We start from the raw sequence: 15,984 nt of genomic DNA, 5'->3' as shown, positions 1-15,984 counted from the left end.
GTTAGAAGTTCATGTGCGATCTTTCGGGGAAGGAGAGAAATCTGGTGAAACCAAGTACCATAAGAAGCGTACGTGGGATCCCAGGACAGCTGAGCAGAGTCAGCCCCTCCCCAGCCCACGTTCCACCTTCATGCCGACCACGTGTATTTAGGTCGCCTGCTGCCACCTCTCAAAAGCCACTTCATTTTCTCAGTTAAAATCCATTGTATGTTCTCCGTCAGGAGACCCTGAAGATAGATGTTTGTCTTTCAGTCCTCATTTGATTTCTTTCTTTTTAAAAAAAAAATATTTTTATTGATTTCAGAGAGGAAGGGAGAAGGGAGAAACATCAATGATGAGAGAGAATCATTGATGGGCTGCCTCCTGCACGCCTCCCACTGGGGATGGAGCCAGTAGCCTGGGCATGTGCCCTTGATTGGAGTCGTACCCGGGACCCTTCCTCCGCAGGCCAGTGCTCTATGTACTGAGCCAAAACGGCCAGGGCCTCATTTGATTTTAGAGCTCATGTCTGACCAGTTATCAAGTTTTAACATTTTTTCTGGTGACAAGAAAAGCAGACTGGCAGTTACTTCTTACTTCCTTCCTTCAGCCTCAGCCTGGAAGGGGAAAGGAAATTCTAAATGTAGTGACCACAGTTCAGTCATTTGCTTATCGATGGAAGAAGGTGCCTCTGAGTTTAAAAATAGCGCTTGCCTGGCGTCTGGGGATCCACATCTATTCTTGTCCCAGCTACCAAGTCGCCCTGTGACATCTGATAAGACACTTCCCCTCTCTGCTCTGTCGGATTGGTGGGGGAGTGGGCGGCGTTCTAAAATACCTTCTGCGTCTAAACCCTGTGATTCACTTCTCAGAGGAGTCCCTTTCTTTCCCACATAGAGGCACTTGTCACTTGTCAGTTTTCGTTCCTGCCCAAACCACTGCAGCTCTCAGCCCTACAATCAATCCACCTTTGACCTTCCTCACAGATTTAACTTCCTAAAACACCATTTTCCTTGTTTTTTTTCTGACCAAAAGTGGCTAGCAGTGTGACTGCGATCAGGCCATAGTCCAGATCTTTCCAAGTCGCCTGCCACTGGAATTTCTCCCCAGGCCAGTCACCTACGGAATCAACCGTTTTGCTCCCGTCGGCCTGGCTCGCTATGAACACAAACACGCCCTGAGCGCTCTCCTTGCTCCCTGGTGCCCGTGCCCTGTGCCTCGGCCTCTCTCACTGGAATGCCCTCCTGGTTCCTTGCTGCCCACTCATATTCCACATCCTCCACAGAGTCTACTCGAATGACCCCAAACCAGAGACGCTCCGTCTCGCAGCTGAGCTCTCGCATCACAGGAGGAGACCTGAGTGTTGATAGCGGGGCTGCCAGGCCTCAGGGACACAGAGCTGCCAGGCTCGGGCTCGGTGCCTTGGCTGGAGGGGCCTCCGCTCTGCGCTCCCGCAGTCGCCCTGCTGAAATGTTTCCCAAAAAGCAGTGAGTAGGTGCCCCAGCCCAGGCTGGGGGGCCTGCCCCTAACTCATTGGCACCGTGCTTGCCCACACGGCTTGCTGCGCGCCCCTGGGGCTCCCGGGGACGAGCAGCCTGAACGTTCTGGAGAACTGACAGCCCAGGAGGAGCCCTCAACAGGTGCAGGATGAGTTTGTGGATAAACACCCTGCTGTCCTGGTCCCTCAAGGAGCACCGTTCTGAGGAGGGTTCCCCACGGCCTCCCGGAGGCCTCCAGGGGGCCGGAGTCCCAGTGGCCCCCATGGGTAAGCCGCCCACGATGTTCCTTGTAGACCTCGTTCTGCCCAGTCTTCCTTCTCCATTTCCCTATCAGAGCTTTGGGACGTCAGCGGCTATATAAACTACTCCCACCCAGATACTTGTATTGGGGTCTGCTTCTGAGGAAAATGGATCGGTTTTCTATATATTTTATTTAACTTTTTGTTTAACTTTTTTCTTTTGCCTTGGTTTGATTTACATACTTTATTTTTTTTAAAATATATTTTATTGATTTTTTACAGAGAGGAAGGGAGAGGGATAGAGAGTTAGAAACATCAATGAGAGAGAAACATCGATCAGCTGCCTCCTGCACACCCCAAACTGGGGATGTGCCGGCAACCAAGGTACATGCCCTTGACTGGAATTGAACCTGGGACCCTTGAGTCCGCAGGCTGACGGTCTATCCACTGAGCAAAACCGGCCAGGGCTGATTTACATACTTTAATCTTTTGAGAAAATTATGTCATTTATCCTTGCAAATTTGCTGATAAATATTTGTGCATTACGTTCTCTTACAAATTAAGAAGTTTCTAATGTAGGTTCTTTGTTTTCACTCCCAATTCTGTACTGTCTTTTACTTCATTCTCCCGGTTTTATTTACCACACTTCTAGGAATATCTAATTCATTTTTCTTTCCAATGAGTCATCTTCTAGTTCTGTTGATATTATTTCTGACTTTGGGTTATAATTGTTTGAGTTCCTTTTGTGATTTTCTATTTTATTAATTTCTACTTTTACCTTTGGTAGTTCTTCCTCTACAGCAGTGGGTCTCAGCCTTGGCTGCACATTAGAATCATCTGGGAATCTTTTTAAAATACTGACTTCTGGGCCTCATACTCCAGAAATTCTGTTTCTTTGTTATGGGGTGGGGCCACAACATTAGTCACAAAGAAACAGAATTTCCAGAGGATGAGGCCCAGAAATCAGGAATTTAAAAAGATTCCCAGGTGATTCTAATGTGCAGCCAACATTGAGAACCACTGCTCTACAGTCTCTCAGTTTACTACATTTGTAACTTTTTGAGATAGTTGCCAAATTTATTTATTCTCAATTTGTCTTTTCTTTGTTTTTTTTTTTTGTTTGTTTTTTTAATTTTTTTTTTGATATATATTTTATTGAGTTTTTACAGAGAGGAAGGGAGAGAGATAGAGAGCTAGAAACATCGATGAGAGAGAAACATCGATCAGCTGCCTCCTGCACATCTCCTACTGGGGATGTGCCCGCAACCCAGGTACATGCCCTTGACCGGAATCGAACCTGGGACCTTTCAGTCCGCAGGCCGACGCTCTATCCACTGAGCCAAACCGGTTTCGGCTGTCTTTTCTTTGAATTAATGGATATGAAATCATACATTTCCATCCAAATATTGATTTAGGACCACCAGTTGGGACATAATTGCCTTTTTGGTTTATTAGTTTTAAGCATTATTAAATCTTCATTGTTAGCAATGTGATATTTTATTTCCAAAATTACTGTGTTTTTGTTTCTTTTTTATTGAATTGATTGGGGTGACACTGGTTAACAAAATTGTACAGATATCTGCCATCTTGACCTTGAAGTCTATCTAATTGATTCTTAAATAGAAAATGTGATTAATTGGCATTTCCATCCAATTTCTTTTTTTTTTTTTTTTTTATATATATTTTATTGATTTTTTACAGAGAGGAAGGGAGAGAGATAGTTAGAAACATCGATGGGAGAGAAACATCGATCAGCTGCCTCCTGCACACCTCCCACTGGGGATGTGCCCGCAACCCAGGTACATGCCCCTGACCGGAATCGAACCTGGGACCTTTCAGTCCGCAGGCCGACGCTCTATCCATCGAGCCAAACCGGTTTCGGCTCCATCCAATTTCTTGAATTGCAAATGCAATTCTTTCTTTTAGAATCAATTTTCCTGAGCAATTGAGTGAATAGCCTCATTGCTCGCAGGTGGAAGTTGCCCAAAAGATTTCTATAAAAGTTGCTAATGATGACTCTGTTGTTTCACTGGGACGCAGAGCTGCCCTCCACCCGCCCTGGCCCCAGCGGTACTGCTCATTGGTTCTGCAGGAGGCCTTGTCAGATGCTTAGTGCTGTTAGAAATGGCACCTGGGCGGGTGCCCACGGCTACATTAAGAAGGGAATGGTATTATTGTGCCTTTACAAAAGCATCTTCTATAGCCAAGCAGGAAGAAAAATCACTTACTCTCATAATTTGCTCTATGTATTGCTATTATCATTGTTAATTATAGTATCCAAATAAAGTGTTTGTTTCGGAGGTCTGTTTAGTTTACGTTTTCTCAATTAGTAAAATTTATTACCCTCTCTCCGTACAATTTGTTTCTTCCTATTAAAATTTTATATAACTTGATTGGATAAAAGATATGGATGGCTGACCAAAACCAAAATAACTGGTTAAGGTAATGCCTTGTTTCCTTTGTCATTCTATTGAGTTGTTCAAATTCAAGCTCTTTTTTCTTCCTAAAATGAAAAAGGCTTAAGGAGTTCCAAATCTCGTTTAGCTAGACGTATCACCTTATATCGCTAAGGATTTTGAATGTGTTTTGACAGATTTTCTTTCTTTGCCATCTAGATTATAATATAGGGTTTCATTTTACAGCACTTAAATATTATAGTCATTTTCAGGAAGAGAAAAAGTTACCATCACCTAGCCCCCTTTATACTGTCATGCATGAATCATCTAGAAAATTTTCGGAATCCATCCAACTGCATTTCTCATTTTAAAAAAATCCCCATATCTGCATACTGTGCCAAGAATTCTATCTGTGTAGTTTAGAAAATTGAGATAACTAAGTAAAGCAAAACAAAAGAAATTAAATAAAGCAGGTTTTACAGTACCATCAAATAAAGCAAACTTTATTCAAATGCATTTTCTTACATAACATTTCCCAGCATTTTACATAATATACTATGAATAAAATATAAAGTAAATCTTCACATGTAAGCAAAAAAACTCTATATTCTATTGTCTATAGAATCTATTCTATGGAATTCTATTCTGTAGAATATATTCTCTTGTCTGGCTGCAGATGATAAGAAATATGTTTCCTTTTCTCATCAAGACTAGAATTGTTATCCCAAATATAACTGAAGTTGATTTTTAAAGAGGAAAAATAAATAGTTTATTTATGGTTACATTGTATAGTTACTTACACAGCATAGCTTGTGTTTATTGCATTTTCAAATCAGATTTACACGCATTTAAAAATGTGTTGTGTGATTCAGGGACTAGATCATTTGGGACAGAAAAGTCTGTTCTCTAGCATGTGTTTCTCCTGACACTTGACCTGGAAATCAGTCTAATTTTCTTAGCAAAACAATGTTATTAATTGATATCACCATTAAGTTACCTGATGAAGGTATTATTGGTCTACATGTGTTTTCTAATTGTTTTTTTATTTTTAATATTTTGTCATGGCTTGATTATCTTAATTTATTCTCTTGCGAATATTGTTACCTTTTAGGTTTTCAAATTTAAATGGCAGGTACTTAGTCATTACGTTTCTTTTTAAATTTTCTAATATAGCTTCAGTTTATGTGCCTGTTTCATTTTCAGTGAAAATGGTTACCATTTGCAAAGTGCAATAAAAAGTATCACTTTGGTTATACATTAGAATATATTTAGTCTCTTCCAATTGTATCATTGACTCTTTTTGATCTTAAAATGTTCGCAGTCTTTATCATTTTCCACTATAAAGTGTATTTGTTGAAATTTCCTTCCTGTTTATTAAATGCCTTCGGAGCTCCAGATGAAAAGATGTGGTAGTGGAGCAGTTCACTGTGGTACATCCGAAGTGTGGGCTTCGTCCCAGTGAGTATAATTTCTGACTGCATTACTTTTTTTTTGCCAGTAATAATTTTCCATAACAATGCATTCATAATTGTTTGAAAATATCATGGTGTTACTCCAGATGGTTTTCTCTTGACATCTGTGAGGACAAGGACACACGAGGCACCCTCGTAACAGAGCATAATTGTCCTGTGTGGCATGAGACTCAAAGTGAGACTGTGGGTCAGGGCTGACGAGGAAAAACAAGCACATGGATTTGTGGAAACAGTTCCACGGAACAGTCCTGGAAGTCTGACCATATCCACATTTTTTGCTCAATGGAAAAATTACACAAGGAAAATGCCTGGGGGATAAAGGAGGGAGAAAAGAGAAGAGGAAGAAGGGGAACACAGAAAGGGAATTGGTGATTCCACATAAAATCTTGAAATTGTATCACAGAACTTCTTTCAGTTGCTCAGGCTCTCTCTTAGAACGAATGTCATCATAACATCAACAAAATGATAGCTTTGTAATTCACAAGGGAAAGAATCATACTTCACCTATTCCAGGTTGTCTTCAATGGTAAGAATAAAGACTGTGGGCACAGCGGCATCGACCTATGAACCAGGAGGTCAAGGTTCGATGACTCGTCGGGGCACCTGCCCAAGATACGGGCTCCATCTCCAGCGGGAGCTGTGCAGGAGGCAGCTGATCAATGATGCTCTCTCATCATTGATGTTTCTATCTCTCTCTCCTTCTCCCTTCCTCTTTCTGAAATATATAAAAATATATTTTAAATAAATAAAATAAAAAGAACCCCGCCTGTGGTAAATGTGGAGGCCATTATGCACCTCTGATTTGACTTGGCCCTCTCTTTTGTGGACAGAGAAGCGGCTGGCTGGCATTGTGAGCACGTACATACCATCTATGCTTGAATGCCAATGAGGGCGCCTTTGAGTTGGAGACAGAGTGACCCTGACATTGTGACAGGCTCCTCATTTCATGCGTTTGTAACTACTCTCAAATAGTAGTGAGCATTTGAAACACTTTGCCATCTCAACGTATTAGTAAATACTCAGCATATTTTAAAGCAGCTGGGCATTGCCAATGACTTAGACTTGAGCCATAGGCTTTAGCACAGATGACTTGGCCATCGAAGTCACCTGTGCTGTCTTCGAAAGCAGTGTCTAGGGTGGTTGTTTACAAATATAAACCTTCTTTACTTCCCCGCTTACACCCTTCAATGGTTTCCCAAAGCCGCATTCCTGAGCAAAACCTTAATATAGCCCCACACACCAGCCTGCGACCAGCTTCTACTCCTCTCAGAGTCCCACGCCCCCAGGCCCTCGGCACCTTCGCGTTGCCTGCGTTTTGCTGAACTGTGTCCGCCACCCCTCCAGCTCAGACCTCCAGGCTAGATGAGCGCTCATCGAGGTCCTGGTGTTGGGTTTCCTACCATTTGTCACAGCCTGACATTGCGTGAGGATGGATTAATAACCACTGTTACAGACAACACTTGTCAGCTGTACTCACCATGTTATCCGCACAACCTGGCATCGTGCCTGGGATCCGGTAGGTGCTCAAGAGATATTTTTGACTGAGCTGGATGAATACACGGCACGGCAGTTACAGCTTTCTTTATGCCGACGAAAAATGCATTACAATCCGAAGAGGACTCTCGCCGTTCGTAATGCACACGGGTGAATCTGAGTCCTATCTTGTGCACAAGGAACAGAAGGTTAAATCTTCTGAACGTGGCGGGAGCTTGTGCTCTTTTCCACCATCCCTGGAATTTTTAAGTTAAATTAGAAAGAAAAAAAAAAAGCCATTGGGCTGCACCTACCTTAATTTTCTCCCAATTAACCTCACACTCCCCTGTCCACTACTGCTGTCTAGGAACTTGGCCGTTGCAAACAAACTCATGTCTAGGACCCTCATCTGCTCTCGGGACCCGTGTATGAAGTCACACGTAACAAATAAAAAGTTTGATTTTAACACTTTGGTTCTTTAGGAAAGTCTGCCACATAAAAAAATAAACCTGTATACTTTACATACATCTTATTATTAACCACTGTCTTTTCTTTGACTTCCAAGTAAAGGTAAGCACGGGAAACCTGTTTTATCCAAGCCACAGCAGATCGCCCCTGGGGAACTGGCGGCTGAGGACAGGGTTCAAGTCATCCAGGGGGTAGTCCTTCACTCGCCAGACGTTCACCGTGGGCGACGCGGTGGGGACCGCCCAGGAGCCTGAGTGCGTCATTAGAAGAACAGACAACCGGCCACCATCTGTTTCACTAAACGAAACCGTCCTAGAGACACCACCGGCCACAGTGAGAAACAACCTCAGGTTTAAGAAATCCCAGGATTTCTCTTTCTCTCCACGGCAGGGGCCACCTGCAGTCTGATTTTACCCTTTAACCACCTTTACCTGGAACAGCTGCTGCCGTGCCGGACCAGCTGCCCCCTTCCCAGGTGTAAAGTGGGGGAGGGAGGGTTGTTGGCCTCACGCTGGGGCTCCCACTGGAGCTCGCACCCGGATTCTTTAGCTCTGCCCTTGAATCCCAAGTGCAGCCAGACTCGCGCGCACCCCCGTCTCCCCCGGCGGCTCTGCAAGCACAGCCCCGCGTCCTGCACCAACCAGGCTGCAGGTCCAGAAACGACCGAATAGAACTCAGCATCTGCCCTGTTTCTGGGGAGACGGACAACCCTCAGCAGGCGGGTTGCTGCTGAGCATTTCCCAGGCCCAAGTCCGCTCAGACATTACCGTTGTCTTTCTCACTGTCTTGCTTGATGGCGAGCAGGCGTAAAATGCAGGTGGGTGTATTTAATTTATATTTTTGTACTAAAAAGTTGGGTTTTATGACAATGTAGTACTAGGAACCTTAACCTCACATGTATTTTCTAAATTTTTTCTTAAAAATGTTTTGGTTTGGGGGGCAGGATTTGAAGCCTAAAAGTAGTTTATAACAGACATGAATTTACTGCAAGTTGTAGATGCTGGCTCAATCTTCCTAAAGTTTTATTATAATATTAGATATTAAGAAAACTTGAGAAATAATAATATATTAAGACATTGCTTCACAAATATTGGCTGGTGCTACACTTGAAAATAAACAATACAGTAATAAAATACATGATCTGAAGAGTTTGCTAAACATTAAACGTATTATTTATGTAAAGAATAATGCCCAGAAATGTAAATTTTATGCTACTTGCTGTAATTAGTAATACAGTAGAGTGGGAAAATGTGTAACAAATATTAATATAAGTCTAGAAATGAATAAGTTTCCTTAGTAAGCCAAGTTTCCACAAAAGCTTTTATTACTCTTATTGAGAAAAAATGATGATAAACTTTCACAAATGTAATCACTTAGGCTCGATCTACTTGATCTACTTGACTACCTTTGTTCTGCTGGCAGAATAATTTTATTATTATGGTTATTTTGTTTGCACATTATTGGCGAAGTGTGGAATCAGCTAAAAATCACAGACAACTGTGATTTTTTCCAGGATTGTAGAGCTTGGGTTTATGAGTGCCATTAATCTCAATGCCAACCATCCACAACATGCCAGTGTCTTAGCGAGTTTTCTAGTTCAGTGTTCCTGTTTACACCCTAAACATCAGTCATGTTGCAACATGGTCTTCTTTTTTAAAGAGAATATTTTTTCAATTTTATTACTTTTTTAGAGAGAAAGAGGAAGCGGGGGGGGGGGGGGGGGAAGAAAACTCCATTTGTTGTTCCATTTACTGACGCGTTCATTGGTTGATTCTTGTACGTGCCCTGACCAGGGCTGGGACCTGCAGCCTTAGCATATCGGGACACGCTCTAACCAACCAGCTACCCAGCCAGGGCTCCTTGGTCTTAATAATTAGAAATTATTGATATCAGAGAGGAAGGGAGAGGGAGAGAAACATCAATGATGAGAATCATTGATTGGCTGCCTCTTGCACTCCCCCTTCTGGCGATCAAGCCCGCAACCCAGGCATGTGTCCTTGACCAGAATCGAACCCGGGGCCCTTCAGTCTGCAGGCCTACACTCTATCCACTGAGCCACACCAGCTAGGGCTGGGCAATATTTCATTGTATGAATTTGTTTAGCCGTTCTTGTTATTTGGGTTATTTCCAGTTGTGAGAGATTATGAGTAAAACTGTTACCAGCATTCTCATTGAGTCTTTTTGTGTACATAGGTTTTCATTTTATGTAGGAGCGGAATTGCTGGGCCAGAGGGTAGATGCATGATTCACTTTATTGGGAATGGCTCAACCATTTTCCAAAGTGACTGTATCATTTCTGTTACAACCAGCAATGCGTGAGCGTTCCAGTAGCTCCACATCCTTGTCAGCACTATCACGCCTTCTAGGCACGGCAGGACCATGGGCCGGGAGACCACGCAGCTTCGTGCCTGGGAGAGGGCAGGTGTCTGAGCTCAGAGCACAGTGAGGAGAGACTTCTAAACCGTGAGATCGCAAGGTAAGCAATCTGTCCATCTCCAGGCCTGACGCAAGGCTCCGTTACTCGGTAAAATACATGGCTGGAGGAAAGAGGCTTCCTCAGACTCAAAGCCTCACCTCAGCTCAAAGGCCCAACAGAGGCTGGCAGGTTCCTCTTACTTAGAGCACAGGGTGTCCTTGTTCTGAGGTTTGCTCCTCCCCTGACGGCGTCCCCAGCGCAGCAAGTGCACCAGGTAACGGTGTTCATCTCTCTGGGAAGTCTGTCTCGGGGGAGGTTCGTTCTTTTACATGGACTTGGACCGGTGAAACAGGGTTGTCCGAAAATGATGGTTTTAAACAAAAGTGTGAATTTCTGGTTTATTGGGTAACTTATGAGTCAGGGGGAGTGGAAACCTGTCGTGGTCTTTTACATCCTAATCGCAAGCAGACTCTTCCCAAAAAATGGTTTTGGTCCAGCTGGCGTGGCTCAGTGGCTGAGCGTCGACCTATGAGTCATGAGGTCACGGTTCGATGGTCGGTCAGGGCACGTGCCCAGGCTGCAGGCTCTATCCCCAGTAGAGGGCGTGCAGGAGGCAGCCGATCCATGAATCTCTCTCATCATGGCTGTTTCTATCTCGCCCTCTCCCTTCAATACAATATATACTTAAAAAATTGTTTTGGCTAGTTTGAGTGATTTCCTAAAGATGTACTTCCCAGAAGAACATTATTAAATCAAGAATAATGAATGCTTTATGATAATTGCCAAGCAGGATGATAACATGATAATGGCATTATTTGTCGAAAGAAATGCTATGCTCCTTTCTTCACATAGAGTATTACTCTACCGATTTGAAACGGGGCTCACTGGATTTTATTGTGTTCGCTGTGTTAAAATATTTGTGTGTTGTTTTCAAATTTGTTTGTGTTAGACACTCTCCCCTCTTCCACTGCTCATTGGGCACCGGCTTCTTTCTGGAGCGATTGAAATTCTCGAACATTCATTGTGGTGGTGGTTGCACAGTCTGACTATAATGAAAGTCATTGAATCGCACACTTGAAATAGGTGAATTGTGTGAATGTTACCACAATAAAGTCGTTATTCCTAAAATGAAGCAGGGGAAGGACCTATGAATGTCAATGAAGCTTCTATGATATGTCTCCAGCAATTAACTTCTCACCGAACTGAAAACCAAAACCAATTCTATGGGGCAACTTCCAAGCACACGGAGACAAAGGAGGTGAATGATCTGGTCCCCGGAGCCTGAGCACAATAAATACAAGAGCGCCCTGGGCTTTTGTTGTTTGTTATCAGGCACTGAGCTAAACATTTTATTTATTTATTAATTTTCTTAAAAATATTTTTATTGATTTCAGAGAGGAAGGGAGAGGGGGAGGGAGAGAGAGATAGAAACATCAATGATGAGAGAGAACCATTGATCAGCTGCCTCCGTGGGCCCCACACTGGGGACCGAGCCCACAACCCGGGCCTGTGCTCTTGACCGGACTCAAACCCGGGCCCCTTCAGTCCGCAGGCCGACGCTCCATCCCCGGAGCCACACCGGCCAGGGCGGCACTGCTTCTTTATCCATTCATCTGCTGATGGACACGTAGGTTGCTGCTGTATCTTAGTTATGGTAAGTAATGCTGCGATGAACCTGTGGATGTCTATGTCTTCAATTTAGCGTTTTGAGTTTCTGCAGATAAACACCCACAGTGGGGTTGCTGGGGCCTGGCTGTTTCTGCCATATGTAGCCTTTGTCTGCTTTGGTCTGTTTTGTCTGGTACAAAAGGTTCTCTTCTGCCTCCTGCCCCCCCTGCCTGGGCCATGCCCCTCCCTCCAGAGCACAGTTTGTGGCGTTGGCCTCTTTGTAGCCTCCCTGAGCCGAGAGCTGAGCCCACCGGTCAGTTCTGTGTGCATTCATCCTCCCACCCGACGCAGAGGCCCTTTCAGAACCGGCGTTTCTCAGCGGCTGTGTTTTCTTTGCCTTGTGACTCGAGATTGTGAACGCGGGGCTTCGGCATTGTGCTCTGACCTCCCCTCCAGAGTGTCTCCAAAACCCGCCTGGCACCATCTCCCGGAACCGCGCTGCACGTGGGACTCTCTGGGGGGCTTTGGGAAGTGTCGCTTGGGCCCAATTAAAGCGAATCTCTGGGGTAGGACCCAGGTGTGAGCTTATTTTTAAACGTCAGGAGCAAGAACGGCTACTGGAGATCACACTTTATTTCAAAAAGGTCCCTTCTCCTGTCCCCGAAACAAGGCAAAATCAACCAAACAAACCAAACAAAAAATCATAATAACCCTTCAGCTCAGGGTTAGCCAGAGGGAGCCCTAGAAAGTTCTGGGGCCTGGAAGCTGGGGCTCCCAAGAGCCAAGTGTGGAAATCACAACATTAAAGGACCACATTTAGCCAACGGTATGTACTTAGCGACTAGACACTGCACTTGTCCCCATTTCAGCCCCCCCGCCCCCCGAGTCTGCGAGGAGTCCCTCTTGCTCACATCGGTGTTTCAGCCGATGGAAGCTCAGGACTGTTGCCCTGGTCTGCGCAGAGGGGTGGGGGGAGGAGCAGAGGCCCCTATCTTCTGTGTAGCTTCTTCTTACTCCTACGAGGCCCCTCAACTCTCCAGGGCGAGGGTGCTCTTTCAGATTTACTAATGGGGGGCGGTCTAGAAGTTCTAGCTAAACCCCTGTCACAGGGGCTCCATGGGGCGTAGGAGGAGCACCTTGGGGTAGCGGCGCCCACAACTGGAGGCTGGGCATCCGAATGGGGCGCTTCATTTTGAGGACATCACCAACCAAGCTGTGCCTCAGCTCCCTCACAGGTCAGAAGATGTAGGACCAAGTGCCACACCCTCAAAGGATTCTGTAAGATGACACAGTCACACAGCTGAGTGCTCGCAAGCCTACAGTACACGTCAAACAAACAAAAGGGCTGTCATTGTGATTATTTATGAGCAATGAATTGGCCCATGTTCTATGTTCCCAACTTTGGGGACAGAATGGAGTTTGGTGCCAGGGTCCAGCCCCGGGGGTCCAAGGGTTCCCAAAGGTGTGGACGGAGTCGGCGAAGAACGTTTTACACGGAGACAGCGTTCAGAACTCTCTAGCTCTCTTTAGTCTCCGTGGATCTTCCTGTTCCTGGCTGAGGCCACAGAGAGAGTTCCCCCGGCAATATGAGCCTTTATTTTATAGTCAGAGGTAAACAAGGTAGTGGTTACCAAAGTTACACTGTTCTTGTGAGTTTCACTTGTTTACACTGTTCTTGTGAGTTTCACTTGTTTTTGTTCTTGTTGCACTTCCCTCAGCCCATTAGCTTCCCAGGTAAGATCTAGGGAGCGTCATAAGGTCAAGCCTAATTATGCTAAAAGGACTGTGCCCTCTAAGCTGGGACTTGTTTGTGACTTTGTCAACAGGTCAGTCCAAGGTTTAACCCTATAGCGCAGTGATGGCGAACCTTTTGAGCTCGGCGTGTCAGCATTTTCAAAAACCCTAACTTAACTCTGGTGCCGTGTCACATATAGAAATTTTTTGATATTTGCAACCATAATAAAACAAAGACTTATATTTTTGATATTTATTTCATATATTTAAATGCCATTTAACAAAGAAACATCAACCAAAAAGAATGAGTTCGCGTGTCACCTCTGACACGTGTGTCATAGGTTCGCCATCACTGCTATAGCGGCTCCCCACAGTTTGGAAAATAAAAATGAAAAAAAGGTCTCATAGTAGATTTAATGATATGAGCTCAATGCAAACAAAGAAAATAATTAAAAAAAAAAGACAACCTGGGTATTTGTGATGACAGTGAGAATTTGGGGGAAGAGGGAGGAAGTGTTTTCTACTGTGCTTTGTTTTTTAAAAAATGTATTTGTATTGATTTCAGAGAGGAAGGGAGAGGGGAGATAGAAACGTCAGTGATAAGAGAGAACCATTGATTGGCTGCCTCCTGCAACCTGGGCATATGCCCTTGACCGGAATCAAACCCAGGACCCTTCAGTCTGCAGGCTGATGCTCTAACCATTGAGCAAACCGGCTAGGGCTCTACTGTGCTTTATTTATGATGTCCTCTTGCTGAAACAGGCTCGCTCTCCCTTTAGCAGCCCAGCATTGTTTAAGACAGAAACAGCTGACTTTTAATTTAAGTTGAATCCTCAACACTCCAGAAGGAACGTATGTCACTTCCTAAGCCAAAATGCAGATGCAGTCTTTATCCTCATCCCGTTCTACCAAGACATTCGGCTCCTCGCTCCGTGCAGCCCCGGGACACGCTGCTGAAAGGCTGTTCCCTGTGGAAAAAGATCTCAAAGTTCCCCCGAGATGTCGCCGTAACTTCTCACTTTAGCTACTTATCCACAGAGCGTCTTCTCAGTGTCACTTTCCAGAGACATCTTGTCCAGCGAGATCATTAATATTCACATTTCACATCAGAAATTACTTCCTGGTGAAGAGGTTAAGCCCATAACAAACTAGGAAGATTGCAGAACATTTGATGAATCCTGAAGGCTTTGGTCACAAACCAGAAAATGAAAGGAAGCAAGGGAAGTGTGTTCCAAAGCCGTCGGAAGCGCTGTGTTCCGCTCCGTTCCTGCCGTGGTCACGCCTCTGTTCTGCTTATTTCTCAGCATTTGTGACGCTTTACGGTGTTATGTCATTTTATTTTCATGATTAACTTTGGATGAGTTCTTACAAATGAATTGCACGTTATTCCGCATGCAGTTAGCAGTGAATCAATACTTAAAATTACCAGCTAATTTGAATCACATGAAATTCTCACTTTCCCGCGTCAAATGCAATTCACTGTCAGCAATCTCATCTACCTGGTTTTATACAGACTAACTCTTGTCAGTTACTTTTTCAAATATCAAGTTGTACTTAATTTGTGAATATCTAAAAATGTCTTCCCAGGTATATCAAAAAAGTTTAGCTAAAATTCTCCTCTCTAATAGTGTAGACTTTATGGCAATTAAATAATTGTAACACCATTTTCAAATTGTGCTTTCCCAAACTTAAAAAGGCACGTTCCCTAAGTTCCCACCACACTGGTGCTCAGACAATTCTTCTGAGCATTTCAGCCAGTCCCTTCTGCCCTTTTCCTTACCTCTGCCCCGTAGAAAATCAACGTTTCAAAACGTTTGCTTCACAATAAGAAATGTGGGTTTCCTTTCAGTTACTACTAGAAATCACAGATGTTAATGCTGTCTAACAAAGATACACATAGGTGATTGCACATCTTTCATAGCCGATTTAACTCAACTTCCCTGATTTTATTCTGATCACCAAACCAATAGAACCTCCACAAATATTAAATAACAATACATTATAAAGGCTACACAATATCCCCCCTCTTATCTATGGGGTAGACATTCCAGGACCCCCCAACACCCCCATGGATGCCTGAAACCACAGATTACTGAACCTTGTATATACCATGTTTTTCCTATACGTACATAACCATGATCACTTTTTTTTTTAAAGTTAAATTTTTTTTTATAATATATTTTTTATTGATTAAGATATTACATATGTGTCCTTGTCCCCACGTTACCCTCTACTCCCCCCCCCCCCCCCCGCTCATGCCCTCACCCCCCCTTTGTCCGTGTCCATTGGTTAGGCCTATATGCTTGCATATAAGTCCTTTGGTTGATCTTTCCCCCTTACCCCTCCCCTCCCCTACCTTCCCTCCAAGGCCCGACAGTCCAATCAATGCCTCTCCATCTCTGGATCAGTCCTTGTTCATCAGTTTATGTTGTTCATTATATTCCACAAATGAGTGAGATCCTGTGGTATTTATCCGCTCTCCAGTTCCATCCATGCTGTGGCAAATGGTAAGAGTTCCTTTTTCTTCTTCCTCTTCTTAAAGAATACCTTTCAGCATTTCATATAATGCTGGTTTGGTGGTGATGAACTCCTTTAGCTTTTTCTTATCCGTGAAGCTCTTTATCTGACCTTCTATTCTGAATGATAGCTTTGCTGGATAAAGTAATCTTGGTTGCAGGTTCTTGCTATTCATCACTTTGA

Source organism: Myotis myotis, unplaced genomic scaffold (assembly GCF_014108235.1).
Source record: "Myotis myotis isolate mMyoMyo1 unplaced genomic scaffold, mMyoMyo1.p scaffold_m19_p_5, whole genome shotgun sequence".
Lineage (NCBI taxonomy): Eukaryota > Metazoa > Chordata > Mammalia > Chiroptera > Vespertilionidae > Myotis > Myotis myotis.
This window is presented reverse-complemented; position numbering follows the sequence as displayed.